This window comes from Gavia stellata, chromosome 13, assembly GCF_030936135.1.
Source record: "Gavia stellata isolate bGavSte3 chromosome 13, bGavSte3.hap2, whole genome shotgun sequence".
Classification (NCBI taxonomy): domain Eukaryota; kingdom Metazoa; phylum Chordata; class Aves; order Gaviiformes; family Gaviidae; genus Gavia; species Gavia stellata.
Window position 1 is genome coordinate 12,301,223 of NC_082606.1, and position 23,700 is coordinate 12,324,922.

Below are 23,700 nucleotides of genomic sequence, written 5' to 3' on the forward strand. Positions count from 1 at the left end.
TTGAGAATAGTGCTCATGACTTAGGCAGACATTAGATTGTAGGAGAAGAGCAGTAATAACCATAACCACCTAGTTCCCAACAGGATCACCAGCTATTGCTTTTGCTTGGCCCTGTTTCAACAGGATCATCATATAGAGGAACAGCACAGAGGGTTAGCAAAGAAAAGATGACCAAGAAATTGAGGTCACTTCTGCATGGCCTTGGTAAAGTTCTCTGCCCCATGTGTGTTTTAGCCCCCCATTGGTAAAAAAGGGCCAACCAGAAGGAGAAAATGCTGTGTGATAACCTAGTAAGCAAACTGCCATTCTGAAGGCATCCTGCTGAAGGAAGCATATTGTAACATAACCACTTTAACATACAAAGTTTAATTTTGTTTCAAGTGTTTGTGTTTTTTCACTGTCTAGCATAACAATACGATTATGGATCACCAGTTTACCACATGAATACATTCCATCATTCTAGATTACAGCAGTAACATATTATGTACAGTATGACAATTCAGTCATAACTCTCTGAAAATTATGTCTATATTTCCCAGAAAGATTCCCAAAGAACAAAAACCTGTTTATTATTGAAATTATTTTCTCCACGTGTCAATTCACTTAATCCTGTGTACAATTCAGCAAGCTTTAATCTTCTGCGTATTTCCAATTCAGCAATATCACCCTTTTAGCTACTGCATTTGCTCTTAATAGAAATTTTCCCCGGTGGTTCATTTATATTCAAGAGACTATTCAGGTCATCCAGTGCAAATATTTTTGGATCACTGGCGATGTCATTGTCCAGAATCATATTCACTCTATTTCCTCCATTCCCAGAATGAATTTACTAGGTATGGGATGCTGAAAAAACCTCTTGTTCTCATTCATCTCATATTTAACTGAAGAAGCAAACCAGAAAATAAATGAAGTCTGATTTGCATGAAATTGTGCATTCTGTATCCTAATGTTGAACAAGAGCACAGACATTCTTTGAGTTCTGTCATGTCTAGTTTCTATATTTAATTCTTCTGTTGAATTAAGGGAATGATACAGTAAGGTTTCCATAACTTAATATTTGCCACTTTATCTGGCTACTAACCCCACCCTAATAATACTACCTTCCTTCTATCTGCAGCTGCTGCATTTGTCTCTCTCAGTACTTACAATCCTTCACAACCAACTCCAACTTAACCTGTTGAAAAATCCACAGAAAGAGGGAAAGGAGGGAAACACATCATCTCTGTTGCCTTCCCAGCTGAAAGCAGCACTGCATTTGTATTTTGCAGCTCCCGCTTCAAACAGAGGACATCGTGCCCCTTTGCTCTTGGGTGCACTTTGATCCCCCAGGCTGAGCAGTGCCTTGCTCAGCCACTTCCAAACTCTGCTACAGAGATGATAGCCGCAGACAAGCTTGTCTCCAGGATCTGCCAAGTGACAGATCAAAGCCAGAAAATTGCTGTTGTTTCTAACACTCTTCCTGCATTTAACACTTTGCACTCTCTCCTCCAGGCACCCGAGAGGCCTCTCTGGCTTCTCCAAGAAAAACCTGGAGCCTGAAGTCCTGTCGGTAGGAGAGGCAGAACCAAACAGACCCCTAAGGGCCCAACAATCAGACGATGTGCCAAGTTATATGAAATTAGCTCCCTTGTTTCTCTTAAAAGAGACAAAGGAAATTAAAGATGAACTCAAAGCAAGGCCATGTGTACCCCCTATTCCTTATCTGGACCCTTCTAGACATTATTTACAGCAGCACTGGAAGCGCTGGGGCCTGCCTTTTCGAGCTCACTGAAGAAGTCAGTGGGAAGCTTTCCAACGACTCTGCGGCCTTGCTGAAAATTGCTGAGGTTTGGTCTGTGCTCCTTTAAGGCAGAAGCGAGAGTTTGAGTGGTGGGACACAAGCTAAACTGAAACTGCTGTTAAGGGGCGGGGGGAGTCAGTGTGTGGATGACACAACACTGAACTATTCTCAAAGCTGAGAAAATAATAATTTTTTTAAAAAAACCTTTCCAAACAATTTTTTCAACTTTAAAGAGCAGCTGCAGCTGGAACGGTGCCAACTGTGCAGGCTCACTCAGCAGACACAGGCTGAACATCACAATAGCTTTGGGTATTGATGATTTTAAGACCTGAGGAGTTGGAAGGTTGTCAATGTTGCCTTTTCCAGTCCTTTAACCCTGAAGATGCTGCTGTATTTTCAGAGCCCTGGTTTTGGGATTGTTTCATGGTCCCAAGTGTGTGCTGAGGAATATCTACTGCCACAAGAAGCACAGGTTTAATCCTAGTACAGCTAGCTCAGCTCTTCATCTTGCACAGACAGATAACTTGAACACCACGCAATTCATTGAGCATAGCCTGTTCAGACACAGCATTAAAAATGGAGTGGAATGGCTTTACAGCATTTTTCTAAGTGAGGCAATTTGCTACAGCAGTCCTGGGCTAGACACTCCCCTTCTCTGTTCCTTTGTAACATGCTGGATGAGATGGTTGCTGTTATTGCCATGTGGCAAATTTCTGTGACCTATCAGGATGAAAACAGCTGTATAAAGGTAAAATGACAGATAATCACGAATGCCTGCAATCTTCAGATAAAGGTAACACACAGAATAATACAACTTGCTTAAATAATATGATTGTGATTTTAAAATGCAGCTTCTTTTCACCTGACACTGCTATTCAGACAGACAAACTTTATTCAAAGGCAATCTATTCTTTGTGGTTCCGTGTTTATATACTTAAAAAATACCGTGCTATGCTTGAGTATCCTGATTTCACATCTCCTGGACTGAAAGAGGGGTTGCCTGGTACCACTGTCACCCTGGTGAGAGTGAGAATCCTCAAAAATGGCTGTACAGGAGGAGCAGCACTGTAAGCCCTGCAGCTAGCATGGCCTTTAGCCACAGAGGGATTTCAGGGGCATGTTAATTAAGTCACTCTACGCAAGGGTAGAGTGACATGATGCTGTGCTGTCACCCAAAGCCTCTTCCACCCTAGCGAACCAGGTATCACTAGCACAAGTGCTGCTGGTCTGGTGTAGGCTTCAGCAAAGCATTTGCTATGTTTTCATACTGTAGACAAACAGGAAAAGTATTTCCTGTATCACTTCCTCTGCTTGGAAGATGGTGTGGAAACTTCAGCTGCTTTTTCCTGATATGTAGGGAGGAAAGAGACAAGGAGGGGAATGTCTAGAGAGCTGGCAGAAGTACAGTAAGATAAAATAAAAACAAGAGTAGAGAAAAGAAAGCAGGCGTCCAGGCCAGAAGAAGACTGAATGGCACAAAGTTGCAAAGACAATGGTCAGTGAATTGAATCAGGTACTGTAAGAGTCACTGAAAGGGGAGTGGAAATGTGTTTTAAAACAGTTTTATGTGGTTAACACATGCAATGCAAGGCCCTAAAAGAAGAGAGTCTTTCTACAGGTGGCTTTATTTCCTGATTCCAAGGGAACCAGCAGAGCTCTGCTGGATACGGCAGCAAGGAAGCAAAGAGTTTAGTAGAGACTGAACAAAGGAAAAGCACGGGGCGGGGAGGGGGGATGTGGAAGAGAGGGAGGTGGATGAGGAAGGGATATTATTTTGTAGAGCAATACAGTACTTTTCTGGGTCACAGACAGGCTCTGAATGCACCTTAAACTCTTATTTCCCATTTTCTCCCAGCTGGATAGATAATTGCCTGACTATAGAACTATATTAATCATTTTTATGTCTATAATCTCCAATGCCAGCAAAAGGAGTGCTGTTAGACAAAGCTATGTCTCGCCATAGGCTACAAGAACAGAACAGGACCCCCTTCCCCTCCTGTATTTGAGATCAGTCTCTAAGAAAAGCACAGGAAACATTAGGAATTCCCCAGGATCGATGGGGTAAAATATTCCTATGGTTTCAGGTATATGTATTGTATTCCTTCCCCAAGCCTTTCATAGGCAGCCTGATTTATTAGCCTTAGTCAGCATTCTGTCTTGTAGACCTGCCAGAAGAGCACAGTGGGATGAAACATCTGGTAAATTTGCTCAAATTCTGTTATGAAATATCTTCAGTTCAAGTTTCAATGGAAAGTAAACAAGTCAAGTTTCAATGAAAAGTAAACAAGTCATTGTCTTTAAAAAGTGATTTGCTTTGCTGTCAGAAAACACTGGCAATCAACAATAGGCATTAGTCCTCTTTTCAGGGCTGTCAAGGGAGAATAGCTCCAATTGTGAACCACTCTGGGCCAGGTAGAAGATCACGCATATCATTGCTGATTCAGTGAAATTTAACTTGTTCACCAATATCTGCTGTCTCATTGCCATGCAGTGACATTTGCTTACATTTTAAGAGCACCCAGGAGATGCATAGAGGGCATGGGACATGACAAGCTTGCATCTCCCCTGCAAGGCAGGGTGCTGCAGAGACTTCCAGTCCAGCCAGCACTGAACTGACTCCAGATCTGCATGCAGTTTAGCATTGTATAGGTACAAGCTTTCTCAGAGTCAGCTTGGGGATTTCTAACATAGTACAGCATGGTGCCTTGCAGATGTTACCAAGTGAGAAAATGCAAACTGTGGTGGTAAACAGGTACAGCCTGTTGAGCTACAGTCAAGAAAAGCAGTTACTTAACAAATGGTCTGTATTATATTTCTCTATGCTGGCTCCACACTCATGCAAATCCATTGGCCCAAAACTCCCACGTTACCCTTCTGTGTAGGGCAGGGGCCAGAGGCCATTATTTAAGTCTCTAAATTGGAACAACACCTATAGAAAAGCTGCTCTTAGTTTGCGCTGGTGAATTCCAACCCTCCTCAATCGCTTGGGCTGTTTGTGCAGAGAGGTGAATGTCCCCCACCAAAGGACTCTTCAGCGGTAGCTTAATTTCTACAGAAAGGCATTCCTCTCTTACAATCAGCAGCTTTAATAAGTGGATGTGCTGCAGGAAAAGAATCTATTGATGGGTCAAACTACAGCACTTGACTGTATTCATCCACAGGGGATATTTTTTAATTGGTGAGGAGCCCTTATAAAGCCATCTGACTTTCTTACATACCTGTGGTGCATGGTATATTTGAGACAGATTTAGCTAGAAAAGGACAGATCAAAAATAGTGAACACATTATAGATCATTACAGAAAATAGAACTGCACTAAGAACTCGTCCATCTGTAAAGGAGCAGATATACATGCATTTAGGGCAGGTTGTGCACTGAATGATGGTATAGCAGAGAATATGCTTATCTGTGCAATCCACACAACACACTTTCTGCAGTCAACACATTCCTACGTGCGCTGGCATGAGCCATTTGAAACCGATTTTTCCATTTATGCCAAGTCTCATGTTACACCATGCCAGGCTGCTGGAGCTTGGACACTGAATGAGGCAAATCCCTGCCACCCTCTTTGGCTCAGGGTGACTTCAGGACAACACAAAGTACTTGGAGTAAAACAAGATAAGAAATAAAGTGAAAAAACAAACCAATTGGAAGTGCCATCAGAGCTGGAATTTCTCTGGGAATGTGTGATACAACTGGAGAAGCTTTAAAAAGTGCTGCAGACAGTAATGTGGCTGCCAAAAGGAGAGCAACTGTCAGAGCAGGGAACTTTTTTCAGGCCAGGGCTAGTCCTGAAGAAGATGACATTTTTTGAAGTTCTCATTTAATCTGGGCAGAGAAGGCTGAGTGGGGAGAGGTAATACAGAGACAGGAGCAGAGATGAAAAGATTAAAACATCTCAGAGACATGTTTAGAAACAGAGTTTGCAAAAGAGGCTTCTGGCAACAGAGAGAAATTTTGGACCAATCTAATAGCAAGGCACCAGTCTCAGTTGTAAGGGGCACTTCTGAGAAAGCCGTCTGAACCTGCCAAGCAGAGGAAGTCAGTCAGTCCAGACCAGAATTGATGGGAAGAGGACAGTCCTTTTCTGTTGCAGGCAGGAGAAAGAATATAAACTACCATGCAAAAAGAGACTGGAAGCAGAAAAGTGCAAGGAACTCATAGCTGTAGCTGACTGAAAAACAACACATCAAGCTATGGACAATGCCTATCATTTGGAGAAGAGGCACAAGAATGTAAAGGAGCTCATCTGAACGAGTTCACAGCATGGAAATCACAGCAGTGCCAGAAACAGTGACTTCAGCAATGAAAGAACTACCACAGATAGAAAGTAAACGGGTAAAAAACCCTCCCATTTACCAAGCAGGACCCTTCGCTAATCCCCACTGTGGGAGGATGTGAACTGCATGCTTGAGTAAATAATGAACTGGGAAAGAAAGAATATGCGATAAATAGTACCATGGAGAAAAGTACACACCCCAGGGTAAAACACATGCCAAGGCCCTGGTCTCAACAGGGTGAACCAAATGTGGAGGCAGGGGAGCAGAGCAGCTGGGGGAGCTGTGCTGGGCAGGCTAACCACTGGGCTGGCAGGCACTTCCAGAGCCCTGCCGGAAAGGAGAGACAAAAGTGGGGAGGAGGAGGAGGGATGAAACAGATAGCAAAGCCATGGCAGACTGTCTCTATGGGGAAGACAGGACTGGAGGCATACTGGTCAGGCAGTACACAAACTAGATGGAAACCTTTTACTTCTCCAGTGAAGCATGCAACTAAAGTCACCACAAAGTTAACAGAAAATGGGATTAAAATATTGCCCATTTCACATTCTAGTGAACTGTGTTTCAAATGAAGGGGTTTTTTCCCCACAAAATACGTTTTCTTGTTTTCTATAAGGAAATACGTAGCAACTGCTGCATCTACCATCACACCACCCTTGAATAATGTGTTCTGATCATCACATTTGGAGGAGGCAGGGCTCTGCATGAACAGACATTAGCTCCCTGCAAATGTGTAATGTACATAGAGTGCACTTTTGAAATGTTAAAATTAAACAAAGGGTTATTGCCTTGTTCAAGATAACATAATTCCCCTCTGCCAAGCAGTGCTAACAGAGCAGATCAGGCCTGTCACCTACTTGCCCATTCTGATATGGCAAGGGACAGCTGCAGTCACACTGCCCCAGGCAGCCTGCAGAAGCCTCCCTCTCTCTGTCCCTCTTCCTCACCTTTCTGCCCTGTTAGGAAGAAAAGGCCATGAGGTAAACCAGCAGAAAGAGTACAACTGTCAGAGACCTCCCTTCCAGGGCTCCCAGAATTCACCCTGATCCAATGGATTGGCAGAAATCCAACCTCTTCCAGGCTCAGAGACTCTGGGAAGGAGCAGCAGGGAGAAGGAGATGGACACAGGGTGGGGAGTGAATAACTGTGACCAGGTTGGGAGCAATGATGTGGAACAGCTTTTTTCTGTGGCTCCCGTCAATGTAGGAGCTACCTCCTCACTCCTGTTGTCAGACTGGGTTCTTGCAAGCTCCTTCTTTCATTGCTTTCTCTAGCTGCTATCTCAACAGAACATTGTTTTCATTACTTTCCCTATAATGATGATTTATTCTAATCAATAAAGCTAATGATGAATGATGAAGAAAATACAGTGGATAAGAGAGCAGAAAGCCCTTTTCAACTCTGAATGGGCTTTGGCCATCATTGGCAGACTGCTCAGGAGCCCAGCCCCAGCCATGAGAAAGCAACCCTTCAGCCATCCCACACCTTCTACCCTCCACTCTCCAGTTCCCTTTGTCATCCTCAGCTTGCACGGGCCTCTCGTATAGGGCTGCCATGAGTAGTGACAAGATAAGTGGGAGGCAGGATAGAGAACAGAAGGGATGGGCAAGCTGTATTTACTTTCCTCCGTTCCTTGTAAAGCTACCATTGCCTTGCTCTTACTCATTTTACCCCCTTTTCCTCTATGACTTAAAACCAGCAAGATTTGAACAAGAGGGAAAAAATATTTTAAAACACTTTAGGGATATAATCAATATAAATTAATAGATTTTTTTTCCCCCAGGGAAGCAGAGGCTCCACACTTCCTTCTGTCTTTCTTGCAGTCCCAGGCCTTTTGTTCTCAGGCAAAATCTCCCCATTGAAGTGCATGGCATTTTCTGGGCACTGTATCTTCAGTATATTCTTTGCAGCAGTGTAATTTTTTTGATAGTCTCTTGAATAATCAGCAGTCAGTGTTAAAATACAGCATTGTACATTGACACCCCTAACCCGCAGGAAGCAGCAGAAGATGAAGAGGGAAGCCTGCAGTTCTTACTGGCCTCATTTTCTTTCCTTGAGAACTAGCTCTTTCTTTCCTACATACAAGTACCCCACACAGTTAAAGCCAGCCCTAGTTATCTATAGCCAGCTCTTGTTCCCATTCCTAATATCATACAACTGGAGTACGGGGGCTGTTTAGGCTAGTAAGGGAATAACTTGGACTTCTAAAGTTGTTCCAAAATGAGTTGTTTGTACAACAGCTCTCTGTGTTCCTAATCTGAACACCTCCTCAGATGTGGCAATACTTAAAAAGAGCTCTAGAAATTTTTTGTTTGCAGATCTAAGTTAATTTGTTAAATGTTGACCACAAGGCTAGTAAAGAAGCTGGCTGCTTTAGGTCTTACCCTTTCAATACCAGGATGTATTTTATAAATAATTTCACAAGACAGAAGAAATTAAGGAAGGAAACATAAAGCCAAGTCTGAAGGAAGGAAAGACTGTTCTCTTATCACAGCTGAAACCATTTACTTTTGTTACATGTAGTTATATTATTTTTTAAGTACTCAGCTTTTTTAATGCTAATTCAAGTTTGCTGTTTCTTGCTGACAGCCAGCCATATGTGACCCCTGTTCTTTATAAACATTACACACTGTGCAAGATTACGTGGTTGCAGACAATGGGGTTTTTTCCTTCCTGTAAAACTAAATTCTGTCAGCCTGAACCATGGGCTTGTTGTCTCCTCTCTCCTCTCCTGCTCTGAACTTGCAGCATCAGAGGCTTAGATGTAAAGGATTTTTCAGTCAGGAGTGTGTCTTACTGAAGGCTCCTTCTGCTTCCCTGTAATTTCAGGCTGTTGTTTCATCCTGTCCTCTTCCAAAAGTACAGCTGCTGCCACCAAAAGTTAAACTGAAAACCAGGAGAGGTGTTAATCTCACCTGAGACCATGTAATGGCTTTCAGAGGGCTTGTGGAAGTACTATCATCCTCCTTTAGTCTTTCCTACCTGATAAGCCGGAGCACTTTTGAAGTCCTCAAAACGTGCTTAATTAGCTGCATTGCTGGAAGGTGTTGCTTGTGGCCCACTGTGACAGTGTTTTAGAGGATATAGTCACAAAAAGAAGCCATAGTGGCATTTTTAACTCAAGAATTTCCGGCTTTGCTTTTGGGCAAAGCAGCACAGTTAAATGATGGCTCTGCAAGCACACAAAGAGGCCTGATCAGGAGAGACACTAAAGTACCCAGCAGCACAGTGAAACAGAATGCGCAGAACTTCAGGCAAGACACTGCATACCAAGCAGAAGCTGACCCAGAAATCACAGGGGTAAGGCTTAGGCTGAAACAGAGTTGTGAAACGAGACCAAATGGAAGCTCTGTCTTGCCATAGTCAATAGAGGCACTCTCAGACTCAAAGCAGAGCATCTCAGGAGAGGGAGAGAGGGAGGAGAAGCAGCTTTTGAGAAATAAAACTCTAAAGGCAAATGGTGGGTGTGCCATGAAAGAATCTGGGGGAGTGACTTAGATAATTACATTGCTCCTATTTCATTCATAGAGCAGCCAAGCCCTAGGAACAAGGGCCACCATAAGTCCTTAAGAGCAAGTGTTGTAGTTTAGCTTTAAACATGACAGCAGTTTCACCGAGGACAAGCACCACCAAGGGTCTTCCGCTTGCTGAAACACTGCCAGTCCTTCTGAAGGTGTTGCCTTTAGATATACAACACACACGGAGCCTTCACTATTTCCTTTCTGTTAGGATTGTTACTTGGCCTTGGAAAAGCCAAAAATGGACTGGAGTATTTCGTGATTCAGCAGATTTAGAAGAATGAAGGCAATTCAGTGAGGTAAATCACTGGGAGAAAGGACACAAAAAGAGAAATGAATGACTATGTAACTAAAAGGTATGAAACAGGTATATGAGACAAGAAGTGGACAAGGAATAGTGCAGGAATAAAGCTAAAAGAATAAAACTTGGCTAGGAAAGGCTGAAAGGAAGAGTGGAAAAAGATTTTCAACGAATAAAGACAAATAAGAATTTTTCAAGTATGTAAGAAGCAAAATGTCAGCAGGGCATCTAAGAGAGTGCCAGGGTTATTTAGTAACAGAAGAAAAAGATTGCAGGAAACTGAAATGAAATCTTTACCAAGTGTTCATATGAAAGGATGTAGGACTGAGGTAGGAGAGAGAATTACTTTTTCAACGAGAGGGGAAAAATACTCAAAGGACTCCAAGTCACAAGTAGAAAGAATAAATAAATGACAGCTCTGCATAGCATGGACAGTCCCTCCCCTAGTCATAGATGAGGCAGGGATGTCTCCTAAGAGTGAATTTTAAACATATTCTGTGAGAACCAGGAACAGAAGAAAAATGGGTTCCTATTACATTCATCCACTGCACTCATTTGTCCTACATGAGGCAGAAATCTATATAATCTCCTGTCATGGTTTAACCCCAGCCGGCAACTAAGCACCACACAGCCCCTTGCTCACTCCCCCCTGGGTGGGATGGGGGAGAGAATCAGAAGGGTAAAAGTGAGAAAACTTGTGGGTTGAGATAAAGACAGTTTAATAGGTAAAGCAAAAGTCGCGCACGCAAGCAAAACAAAACAAGGAATTCATTCACTACTTCCCATCAGCAGGCAGGTGTTCAGCCATCTCCAGGAAAGCAGGGATCCATTATGCGTAACAGTTACTTGGGAAGACAAACCCATCACTCCGAATCTTCCCCCCCTTCCTTCTTCTTCCCCCAGCTTTCTATTCCTGAGCATGACGTCATATGGTATGGAATACCCCTTTGGTCAGTTGGGGTCAGCTGTCCCAACTTCTTGTGCACCCCCAGCCTGCTCACTGGTGGGGCGGTGTGAGAATCAGAAAAGGCCTTGACACTGTGTAAGCACTGCTCAGCAGTAACTGAAACATCCCTGTATTACCAACACTGTTTCCAGCACAAATCCAAAACATAGCCCCATACTAGCTACTATGAAGGAAATTAACTCTACCCCTGCCAAAACCAGCACACCTCTCAATCTTAAGTACTGTGAGAGCAGAGATCATACTCAGGAAAACACTCTTATGTTATTTTAGTCTTTCTGATGCTGCAAGGGTCTCACAGGGAAAGACAGGTTTTGTGTGTGCACACAACAGCTCACAGCTGGTCCTGCTTCATACCCCAGAGCTGCTGTGGGAACAACAACCAACAGCTGGATCCCTTCTCAGTGTTTGTAATTCAGGAATGGATTTCTGGATGTTACAAGGTGGACCAAGCTCACCTATGAGTACAATCAGTGACTTGCACTGGAAGCATTCACCAGACAAATAATGAGCAAAGTAAAGCTGCAAACAGAAAACCATGAGGAGCAAAGTGAGAAAGGGAGTAGCACGTCTGAGACAGGAAAAACTTCAGGCAAAAACGGTTGGAACTTCATAATCAAACTCTACCCACTGTTCTCATGCCTTTTTTAAAAAAAGAGAAATTTTTTTAATTATTTTTTTTTAAATTTAAGGACAGGATATTCACAAGGCACATAAGCACATGACAAGACAAGGACCTACTCATGTGTCCTGTCCTTGCAAGAGTTACGAAGTGCCATGGCTGATGTGCTTTGAACAAACCTCATCTGGATGCTTGTCCCAAAGGACAAACATTGCCAAATGGCTGTCAACAGTGTGCACTCTTTGAGCTGCCTAGCCCTTACCTTGTATTCAATCTCATGCTTTATTCAGCTTTTGAAAACAAAATGTATGGGCATAGGGTTGGAATCAATGTATTGTAGCAGCTTGAGGAACACTGAAGAAATAACAAATATTGTCAGATGCTGATGCTTTCTCCTTAAAATGTTTTTGCTCAGCTTGGCTTTTCTCTCTGCCATCTCTCCATGCTTCCTGTTAGAACACAAGGTGACCTTTCCATGCTTAATTACCCGAACAAAATCCACAGAACATTAATGCCAAAAAATGCCCCTTGTGCATTCTACTGCATTTGCAGATGTTTGAAATAATCTAACCTAATCTCTTCTTTTTCAGGTTAGGGTGAATGTGGTGTGAAATAACCAAAGAAAGAAAGTAAACAAGAGAAAGGAGGATGGACAAACACATATTGACAAACACAAACTAAGAGATGGAGTCTGTGTGTGCATGCACAGTAAACTGTTCTCCAGGAGAGTTTGACTCTATTCTGAAACAGACGCTGGATGATAGTGCTTTGCCTTTATATAGCAATGTTCATGCAAGCATCTCAAGGCATCCCTCAGTCACACGCAGCACAGTGTGGCAATCAGAAACTACCAGTATAATAATTTTACAGAAGAGTAAATTGGTTCATATGGTCTGGATGACTTACCCTTGTTCATCACAAAAAATCAGTGAAGAAGCTGGGAGTACAACATGGAAATCACTACTCATGAGGCTCTAATTATCTCTGCTCTGCAGTCTTCACCCCTGCAAACTGCTAACACTGCGCAGTGGGAATTCCCCCGCTGTGCACCTGGGGGGGATGCACTCCCTTCACCAGGAGCGGACATCTGCCTGAATGCTGCTTGGAGCACACATTCACTGATGCATCTTTGCTAACAGGGACTGAAGCACCGCCTGCTCACCTCGCTACCTGTAATTGAGCTGACCTCTGGTATTTGAGCATTTCACCTACTGCTCATATGATAAGGCTATTTCACATGACTGGTAATTTAGCTGTGCTGGCACAGGGGCAAATGAGGCTCCAAATCCATTCTTGCAGGAAGCAGTGAGACTGCAGGTACCCTGAAACCCAGCTGGACCCAACCTGCCTTCTTGCCACACCGGAATAGGAGAAATACGAGCCTTTGACGTGTCCCATCCATAGACTACTTCCAGAGCTCCCCCATGATCAGGTTTCTGAGCAGGTATATGCATTGGGGCTCTCAGCCAGGTGAAGTGTAGGTCACAGCTCAACATATCATGCAGATCCTCAAGCAGAGGATCTTCAATAGGCTGGAAGTACAGTAAGCCTCAGGCACACTTTGGAAGAACTAAGCTGTGGCAAAGAAAATGTTAAATCCATTTCTATATGACAAGGCACTTAAGTAGTTCAGCCAATTAGACTGCTTGATTGGCTGACATTCCTAACACTATCATTTTGCACACAGGGTGCCTCATGCATGAATGAAGATGGTGTTTGAAGGCTTTGCTTTTTGTCAGTGCTTTTATGTTTCTTTGTGGAATAAGCAAGTTCATATTAATTTCCCTAGCATTTTGACTATAAACGCTCTGGGCACCTAATAAATTAAATTACCATTTATTTAGTTACTATTTGGTTATTTAAGAACTTAATAACAAACGTATGTAGTGACCTGAACTTGAATTACAGAATTCCTCATTTGCAGTTCAGATATCAAGATAGAATAGCTCAGCTTCACTTCACAGCCCTCTAGCCTGGCGCCCAAATGGACACAGAAGCAATTGAGATCATTCAAATGGAGATACCCCCAGGGTGCCATATGCATTTAGAGAGAACAATTGAGAAATAAGAGGAACATTTAATACAGGAGAAAAATGTCCCTTAGGCAAAGATTTCACTAGGCGCTAGAGACTTGTGGGATAGTCCCTTTCCTGCACAAGTGACACGATTCAGTCTTCAGCTCCCTATTGTGCAAGCAGCCTTAGAAGCATTTCTAAACCTGCCCTCGGTCCTCCACGCAAGAATTAAGATGCTGTAATTATACAAATAATTTCGCTTGTCTTTCACTAAAATACTACTAAGCATTTATGCAACATCCTTCACTGAAGACACTCATGACACATCCAGAGATAGGCAATCACTATCTCTCTTTCCTGGATGACAAGAGGTATGGAAAGGACAGAGCTAGATTAGGAGTCACGATTAGAGTTTTTATACTGAATTCAAAATAATTAAGGTCATCTTCTCATTCCTAATGCAAACAAAGAGGTCTGCATTTACTTAAATCTCAGCCATTTCACAGGGGAATGTCATTTGGCCTAAGGGATGTACCCAAATTCCCAGAGGAGTTCTTGGGTACACTTCTACACACACTGGTGTACACAGACCCACTCTACTTCTGCTCTGCAATGGCTGGGTAAGAGCCTGATGCAATTTGGAGACCAGTTTACAGTAGTTTGATCTAGTATGTATCACCCTGCAGCAGCACTAGTTCTGTGAACCTCTGAGAGTGTGATATACCATGTACCAGCTAATGGCTTAGCAACCCACGTGAATGACAACTTTCCTCTCTGATTGGAATAACAGTCTTGAAAAACTTAGTTGTGTCATGAGAATGTAATCACAGTCCTTGATGTATTCACTGGAGCAACACAGGCCCTAAAGGTGATGATAAATCTCTCCTGATCAACCAATTTCAGATTAGCTACAGAGATTTAGGAATAATTAGCCTCATTCACCTTTGAGTCAGTCCATTTCTATGTTAGTAAAAAGGCACTGGCTTCAGTGCCACTACCATCTTAGAGCTGGAACAAGGCAGAGCTCTTCTCTGGCATAAATCTGGAATAATACGGCATTTTGGGAGGACTAGTAAGGAAAAGCATTCAGTCAATGGGGCCAGAATTCAAATGGTCCTTGTTTGGGTCTCATGCCCTTTGAAGGGTCAGAACCCCACAGAATTTCAGAGGCAGAGAGGACCTCCAGAAATCACCTACTGCCCTCCCACATGGCGGGACCAATGCACCTATGACACTCTTGACAGATGTTTGTCCAATCTGTTCAGCAGTGCTCTAAGCCAGCCGAGGACTTGGTCCTTGACTTTATCTCAATCCCCAAGATAAGTGAGAAATCAGGCATGTTTTCTGTATACACTGACATGTCAGAGAAATTAAAAACACGATGGATTTTCATATCAGACTGTTGAGGACTAATTACAACAGTGCTTTCCAGCAAACCAGTGATTGTAGGCTAATTTTCTGTTATGAAACAGAAACCAGGGTTAATGAGGCTAATTGTGTTTACCAGTGTTTCGAACAAAAAGGAAGCCAACTCAATTTTGAAGCGAGTTCTTTGTCGGGAACAAATTGAGGAAAATTGCTACAGTTGTATCAGCATTTCCTAAAATTGCTTAGTACCATGCTTGGGAAACTAACACTATAGAACACAAGCTAGTGGTACAGAAAATGAAGCTTATTAGACAGTAACTATATCGAGTTTCAAATGCATGGCTGCGTGACATAGAGTGATGGTTAAGCTGTTGAAAGCAATGCAACAGGGAGTCATTAGTAAAGTGAGTGACCCTCATTCCAGCTCTTCTGAGGTACTACAAAGAGAAAAAAAATAAGAAATCAAGTTATGTAGCAATATCTGTCAGACAAACAGAAGCTTCAAGTTCTATGTCTCATCCATGACTGATTAATTAATTACATAAGCTGGACTAGTAAAAAATGAACGCATTACTGCAAAGCAAAATTCACAAACAGTTAGAAGTCCTTCAGGAAAAAAAAACAAAACAGTTTAGGCTCTCTTGCTACAAGCTGATAATTCTAATAATTACTCAGAAGAGTCGACTGACTTCAGTGACAAAAGACATAAGCAATATCTGCAGCATAGTACAAGCAGCTGCTGCTAGGGAAGCCTCATCCCTGCCAAATACACCTCAGCATTAGTGCCCCTGCTATTCCCTTCCCAATCACTGTTGAATCCCCAGCCAGGCCAAACGGCAATGCTTTGGTTTTACGATGTAACCAACTGGAACTAAAATGCAGCCACATTCATTTGCACTCCAGGCTGGTGCCCAAATCAAGCCGGCATGTGCTAGAAAGAATATGAAGGCTTTCAGCTGCAAAACACAGAGGCGCAATGGCTGCAGTTTGACCTTACTGCAAAATCCAGGCTGTCATGCCCCTCTGTGTGCCCAAGGCAGAAGCATCCTGGCATTTGCAGGAGGCCCTTACTCTGCTGCAGGGGAGAACTTATGTGGGAGAGATCTAAAGATAATCCACATCCATACATATGGCTGTCCAAAGAGAAGATCCTTAGGAGGACAGTGAGCAAGAAAAAATTATAGCGTGCCAGACAGCAAGGGCAGCAAGCAAGAAAACAGACAAGTGGAAGAGGTCCTGTGGGGAAAAATGTGGAGCTAAGGAAGGAAAGGAATTAATGTGATAATACATCAACATAAGAGAGAATAAAAAACGTATGGAAGAAAAGGGGAATCTAAAGATTAAGCACAAATAGGGAGACATACTGGTTAAAAAAGGCAACAAAAATGTGCATAACATTAAGGTCAGCAAAGGTAACCGAGTCCTTGGCCTACATTTCCTATCAGAAAATCAGTTCTGGGAGAAAGGGGCAGCAAAGGGAGTCTCAAGACAGAAGTGGGGAGCACCTGGCTGAGATGTCAACTTCTATAGTGAAAAGCCCATTTGATGTCTTTCAGTTTAAAGTTACAGCCAGAGGCTATCCAGCTCCAGAAGCTCTGCTGATCTGGGGCCTTTTGCAGACTGTAATGTGTTCACTGGAATCGAAGATTCCTTTTAGAAAAATGATGTCTGCAGCCCTTCTGGTTTGCCAAGATATAGCCTTCACTACGTAAATCAATGCTTTGCTGTCTTGTTGAATCTACAGCCTGAGGTATGAACATCTCCCATTCATCTTAATGGGATGTTAACCTCAGAGCCTCATTGTGACTCTCCAAATGCTAATACTATATTAAATAAGTTGTTTAACATACAAATGCTGGGTTTAAGTCACTCACATTTGTACAGAAGAACTGAATCTGACTTTGATTTTGCATCTGATGACCGACAGAAAAATAGTCTGAACAAAACAAATACCTGAATTTCCAGTTACTGGTCATCTCTGTAAATCAGTTTTATTTTGGTTTAGAGATGCAGGGAGGGCTTTAGGTTTGAATGACTGCTGATCTTCCCTATTTATCATCTCCAGGTAGGTAAGTGATTCTTCTGTTTGCTTTCAGAAATTCTATTCCCTCTCCCAAAGCTAGTGTCACTACTACTTGGGTTTACAAACCTTGCAATTCACTTTTCTGAGCCAGCCTCTGCCACCTTTATGCATGTTCTCTGCTCTTGAGAAGACCTCAATAAGGACATGGAAGAACGATCTCAATGATGAGGCACAGTGGGACTGTCAGAAGGCATCAAGCACCCTTCAGTCTCACGTGCAGACTAACCGTGCCACTGCATGGGCAGAGAGAGATCCGATGCCGCAAGGCACGTGCTGGAGCAAGGCAAGTGTTCCCTCTTGCAGTGCATCCAAGGGGTGAAAAGTCCAGGTTTCCAGAAATGGCTGGCAGTTACCAACGCTTCCATTGTTCAGCTCTTAAGACGAATCACCTGAAAGTTTGGAAATTGCTAATATCCTCCCTGAAAAATCTTTGAAAGCCTCACAATTAAGTAATCAACATCTCTGGTCCCCAAGCTCCCCAGTAGCTCTAGGAAATCATATGTAAGAGCTTTACTCAGAAGTTGCAGTCAAGCCCCCACACTTTGGCCTTGAATAAAGAAAGATTTCAGTACTGGGCTTACTATCAGAAGTGAACAGACATCCATCAAAAAATAGATCAAAAGACAAATGAAACTGCCTGCTCAGATAAAGCCCTTTTTGAAAAGTTACAAGGGAGAGGGGAGGACTATGCAAGAGGATTTAAAGTAATGTCTGTTGAAAGATAAAATAAGCAAGATACTGTGATGAAAAAAGCAAACAATGAAACAGAATCTAGTACAGACAGATCAAATGAAAGAAAACCATATTACTATTTACAGTAATGATCATTTGTCTAACAAGTATAATTAGAAATTCACACACAAAGATAAAAGTGACCAGTGAACGCTGCTGTAATCAAAAATAATACAGCATTGTATATATTTTTTAAAAATCTAACACTCTCCAGAAATAGGGATAATGGGGCTCATTAATAGAGTCTTCATCTGAACTAAACAAGTTCCCTTTATTCACATCGTAATTTTTCCTAGCCTGCCAAAAGAAACCCTCATGGTAAGTCGTCACAGTGCAGCCCCCCCCACCCCACACATCTGTGCCTAGCTGAAGTTTAGTTGCAGACAGGACAATGATACCCAAAGAAACCCATCACATTTCAAAGACTTCCATTTTCACATGAGCTTGTGTTGCTTGGGCTATATCTGAAAATTCAGCACAGCACCTGGGTTTTTCTCTTTGTGCAAAACAACGGCACACAACACTTCTGTACTCTACTCAGTGCACACACATATCTTTGGCTGAAATACAAATGTTCAGTGAATATGTGGGACAACACGCTACAGTGGAAAAGCTTGAAGTGTGAGGAGTAGTGAGAGGAGGTATTAACATTTCAGTAAAATTTGGAAGGCTTAAAATACCTGCTTAGGAAAGTGTCTTTTTTTCTTTCTTTCCTAAAACAAACAAACAAACAAAAAGCCCGCAAAAACAAACAAACAAAACCAAAACAAAAAAAAAAATCTTCCAGCAATAGAAGCAAGTTCTTTTCTCTTGGTTATAATCATTTGCATGCTAGTATCCCAAGCAGACACACAGTCAGAGATGGTTGCTATTTTGAACTTCTAATTGGTTGGAGAATCAGACTTCCATGCAGGTGACAAGTGAGAGGATTTGTATCTAGCCAGAGTACCAGAGTACCAGGAGACTCACCAAAAATTCAGCTGTGAAAGCCAGAAAATCTACCAAAGGGGGCATGATCAGATTGCAGCTATATTATCATAACACCAGAAAATTACAACTTAGTGTGTTATTTACTACTATTTCCAAATCTGATAATATATTAACAGTACCTTAATAAGGTACTCCCAAGGGCATTCACGACTGCTGATATTGCACCATTCGATCTCTACAGAGTGAAATTATTCTGGAAAGGCCATAACCTACTGAGCTGGATTGTTTCTGGTCTCTCTGGACTCTAAGCCTACCAGAAATAGTGTGATCTGGCAAACTGTCTCTGAGCAACCACCAGCTCTTCCTGTTGTGTTACAAAGGACAATAAATATTGTTACATTGCCCTAGATTTATCCTTAATATGTCTCTTAGGTGCCATTTTATGCCACATGGAAAAACACTCATTGAGAAAAAGGATGCAAAATGAAGACGAGAGATAAAATACCTAGTCTATGGATTTTAGTTTGACTTTACCCCCTATGCAAGGTTTGCAGGTTTTTTTTTAACATAAGCAGCCAAGTGTTCTGCAGATTCACTGGGCAAAGAGAGATGTCAGTGCTCAGCACCTCTGAAAAGCTAACTTAAGAAGCTAGTTCAAGTCCTACAGGTTTAATATTTCAGACTTATTACCCAAAAAAAAGTGTCAACAAGTCTCTTCTTCTTCTTCTTCTTTTTTTCTTCTTCTTCTTCTCCTTCTTCTTAAGATGGTACTAATTTTAAACTAAACTTTTTTCTATTCCCCCAAAGCGGTAATTAATAATTGCATAATTAGTGCAAAACAGAGGCAAACATAAGACGGAACTGAAGTCCAAAACCCTCCAAATATTGTAATTATATATTATTTGACTCTTATGAAATATACAGTACACCCCAGGCACTCTGTCTCTTCATTATTATTATTAACAAGCAGCCAACCTAACAAATATTCACTGAATTCACACTTTAAAAAAAAGAAAAAGAGAGAGGAGAGAGGCAAACAGACAGAATATATCAGTGAGTCATGAAAACAGCTATCTAATCTTGAATCAAACTTTTTTTACTGGACACAAAAAAAGGAATTCTTACTTCCAAAAACTGTTTAGACCATACTAGCAATTGTCAGCAACCTTCCTCCACAATAAGCCTTTATAAAAAATTTTTCACCTCTGAAAGTCTATGAGCCATCTACGGTGAAGAAACGATAAGAACAAAGGACGATAAGCAGTATACGAAGAAGGGCATGGCAGTTTTATAAGCTCTCCTAATGGAAGGGTTCTACAGAACTGAGTAGGAAACACCTGAAGTTGCATATATGCTCCAAGAAATATCATAAAATCTAAATAGCAACATATGATGATGGGATTCACACTTTTCTCACAGAAGTCAACAATAGTTTTACCACTGACATCAGTAGGAGCAGGACAAGGGCCAATAAATTACCATAGACACTCCTGAGAGAAGCTTTCCCAGCAACTGCGTGTAGTGGTTTGGATGAGCAGCTCTAAAAGAAGACTTTATTCTTCCAAGTAACCTGCCCTACAAAGTCAAATACAGTATTTCACTGAGACAGAAAAAAAAGCTCTAAGTCATTAAAATATCTATCTCCAAACAACAAAAATCAGATTCCCTTTACATTCTTCAGGCTAGGAAAAAAAATATATTTTAACAGAAAAATATTTCATTCAAATTCACTTGTTAAAATTTTTTCGTCATCATGCTGAAACATCTGCCCATGTTGTTCTGAACTTACGCATACAATGTGAGTTTAAATTAGCATATGATCAGTCACCAAAGATGTCAAGTGCATTATCAAGATTAGTCAAGTATTGAATACTATGGAGGGAAAAATATTTCAAAGAAGATGTAAACTGACCTAGTTTCACAGCCCGTTACTCCAAATTATCAGGATTTCACTAATGATTGTATTTGTTTCATCTTGTCAGAATGACTTGCAGCTTATGAAGTGCATTGATCTACTGGTGAAAATTAATTGTAGAATCTAGTGACTTCTGTCAAAGTAATATACTTAGTTAAAACCTTTCAGTTGTATATCTTTGTTGGTGTCTCCAAAATTAAAATTCAAAACTTAAAAAAAGCAGAACTCTCTAGGAATCTCAAAGCTTCAACTGGAACTTAACAATTCTTTCTCATTTTGTATTCCACACCAAACCCAAGGTCAGTTAACAAAATATATTCTGTGAATAGAAGCATAATTATTGGTGTAATTTGCAGTGCAAATGAAAGAAAATCATTACTGCCTAATTAACAGTACATATGTCAAGAATTCAGTAAGAAAAATAGACTTAGAAATAAAATAATAATAATTTTAAAATCTAGAAGCTTTTTATCTTCTCCTCTGAACAGAAACCACAAGCCCTGTATGTTGCCTAATTTTTTTTATAAATAGTTCACTCCAAATTGTGGACATTTTCCACAGCAGACATTTAGATCTCAGGAAGGCTTAGTGAACTAAATAAGAGGTGCTTCATTAATCATTCTCTATTCCTTGAAGCCAGTTTTTAACTATGGCTTCTTGCTGAAGAAAACATTTTTTTACTTTAAAGTTTTGTATGAGAACTTTAAATAACATTTCCTCTAGGATGTCTGAGATTCTTTTAGATATTCTTCTTTTTAAAAAATGAGTACTTTTTAACAGAACATTTTAAAAAATTCTTTAAAATACAGCAGGATGCAATTCTAGTAAAGTCAGAGTGTTCTAATGGAGGCTGGACTCAGCCCAGATGGTTCACTTCTCAAGTCATCACTGCACCGGGATTCCCAGTTACATCAGCAGGAGTTTAGGAATGAGTATCTGGTTCAGTTCAGGATAGTCAAAGAAAGCACATTGGGAGTTGAACGGAGATGGCAGCTTATTGTACAGAGGTAGAATCGGTCACCCAAGCTCCACCCATCTGCTGTGCTGCAAAGCGACTTATTTTCAGCATCGTTGCTCTACATGCCTGCATTCCAGTGCCTTGCTTGGAGCTCCTGATCAAGGTAGCACTGCACTCAGCTATCGACAAACCACACATTCATCAGGGGGACAAGTTCCAAAATTAAGGCAATTCAAATCACTGGCTTTTTCAAAACAAAAAAGACAACAAAAACAGAGCTGTAAAATTATGACGCAAAGGACTAGTACAGGATATGGTCCTGTAAACTCTCAGATAAAGAAATATGGTTTGTCAATAATCTCCTCGTAGCAAAGAGAGCGTATTCAGGGTAAAACACACAAATCCTCAATTTACAGGACCTGTCCCAAAACTGACATACTTTAAAAAAACCTATAGTTTTCAAGTACAGAAAAATACTTATGCAGCTGATTTCTCTGACAACTTTTGAAAAATTATATTTTCATCAATTGTTTTGCTTCAAGTATCAGAGAAGTTGTTTATGTGTAGAGATACACAGTTTTAAAATGAAGATTTCCCAGACACCCTAACAAACAACATGAAGTTCTAGACTAAGTTGATCTAATAAAAGCCACATTTTAGAGAAATATATCACTAGTACTAAGTTATGATGGAATTGTATCAGCAAACAGGTGTTATCAAAGATAATTTATTCCCGCCAGTGTACAAGTTAGTTAAGGCTTGCTTTCCTATCACATGTCCTAGTGATTCCACTGGTACTGAGCACTGGGGACCTGGAACACTATTATCGATTCCCCCATGTAGGTAAATGTTTGGGTTGGTTTTTTTTATTTTTAGGTTCCCCACTCAACACTGTCAAAAGCTTATATACAGAGAGAGTGTGAAGAAACCAGAGACAATAGAAAGCACAATATAACCATCAGTTCTGTAACAAAACAAAGCCTATTTAAAATCACCCACCCAACTTCACCATAACACATGTGACACGCCACAAAGCAGGGGGAGAGTGCAGACTGAGAGACAGCTTATTACAAACTGGCCTGAAGAGGCAATATTCCCTGGGTGAAACCACAGGGTGGTTGTGGATCGTTAAAGTCTTGTCTAGAGATACTGAACTCTTCAAAGGACAGGCACAGCATTAGGAATAATTAACTGCATTAACATTCACTACACTGCCAAGCATTGTTCATCCCCTAGTAAAATGAACTTTGGTTTTTGCCTTGATTAGCCGCCACAATCAAGGAAAACATGTCTGAAATTTGCAGACAATTTTCATGCTTGAGGAGAGAGCACTGTCTTATTCTGCAGCACAAGTGCTGTATTATCCTTCACTTCTACAGAAGAAGATGTCAGTATGAGACACACTATATGTGACAATTTAAATGCGTGCCATAGGGCTTAAATCAGCACAGTGCCAAAGTCTAGTGATACTCGCAATCACAGACAGCCTGACCTCAACTGCAAGACTCAGAAAATAGGCTACATTTCCTAAATTCTGAGCTGGACAAGGCCTCTTTATAAAAGGTCCTGGGAAAAAGTGAATTTCTTTTTTTAAATTGCATAGTCTGTCAATAACTTCTCAAAAGCTTGAAAGTAAACAGAAAATTTTCTTGCCTAAATCAGTTGTTTTTCTTCTAATAAAAACTGTATTGTTCAATAATTTTTTAATTGTTTCTGTTCAAACAAGGTATAATACGTGATAATGCACACGTGACATGCTCAGATACCATGGAGCAGAGCAAGCACAAGAAGGGAAGTCAACTGCTAACCACCATTTGAACTTCTCCAAGGGGTTTGGGGAGTGGGGATCGATAGAGCTGTGTAGGTGAGGCCATCTGAGCACTTCAGGGGTAACCTTTACTGGCATTAATGGCAAACTCCCTGTGATTTCAGCAGAAGTCAGGGTGGCAATCACAGCATTTGAGTGCAGATGGACAGAACCCCCTGAGCAGCAGCCCACCCCGGTAGCTGGTGCTCACCGCTGCTGCAATGCAGACCCACTTTTCAGGCTGGGTGTTTGCTTGGTCTGCAGACAGCTTCTCTACCAACATAGCTATTGCAGTTAGGTACACAATCTGGAGCAGAAGCGTAACAGCATCTCCCAATACAGAAACAGTGCTATATTGATAGAAAAATGGCCTTAAACTGTCATCACAGCTCATTCTCCTCACATAAGCTCTTTAAGAGTGGGATCACCAC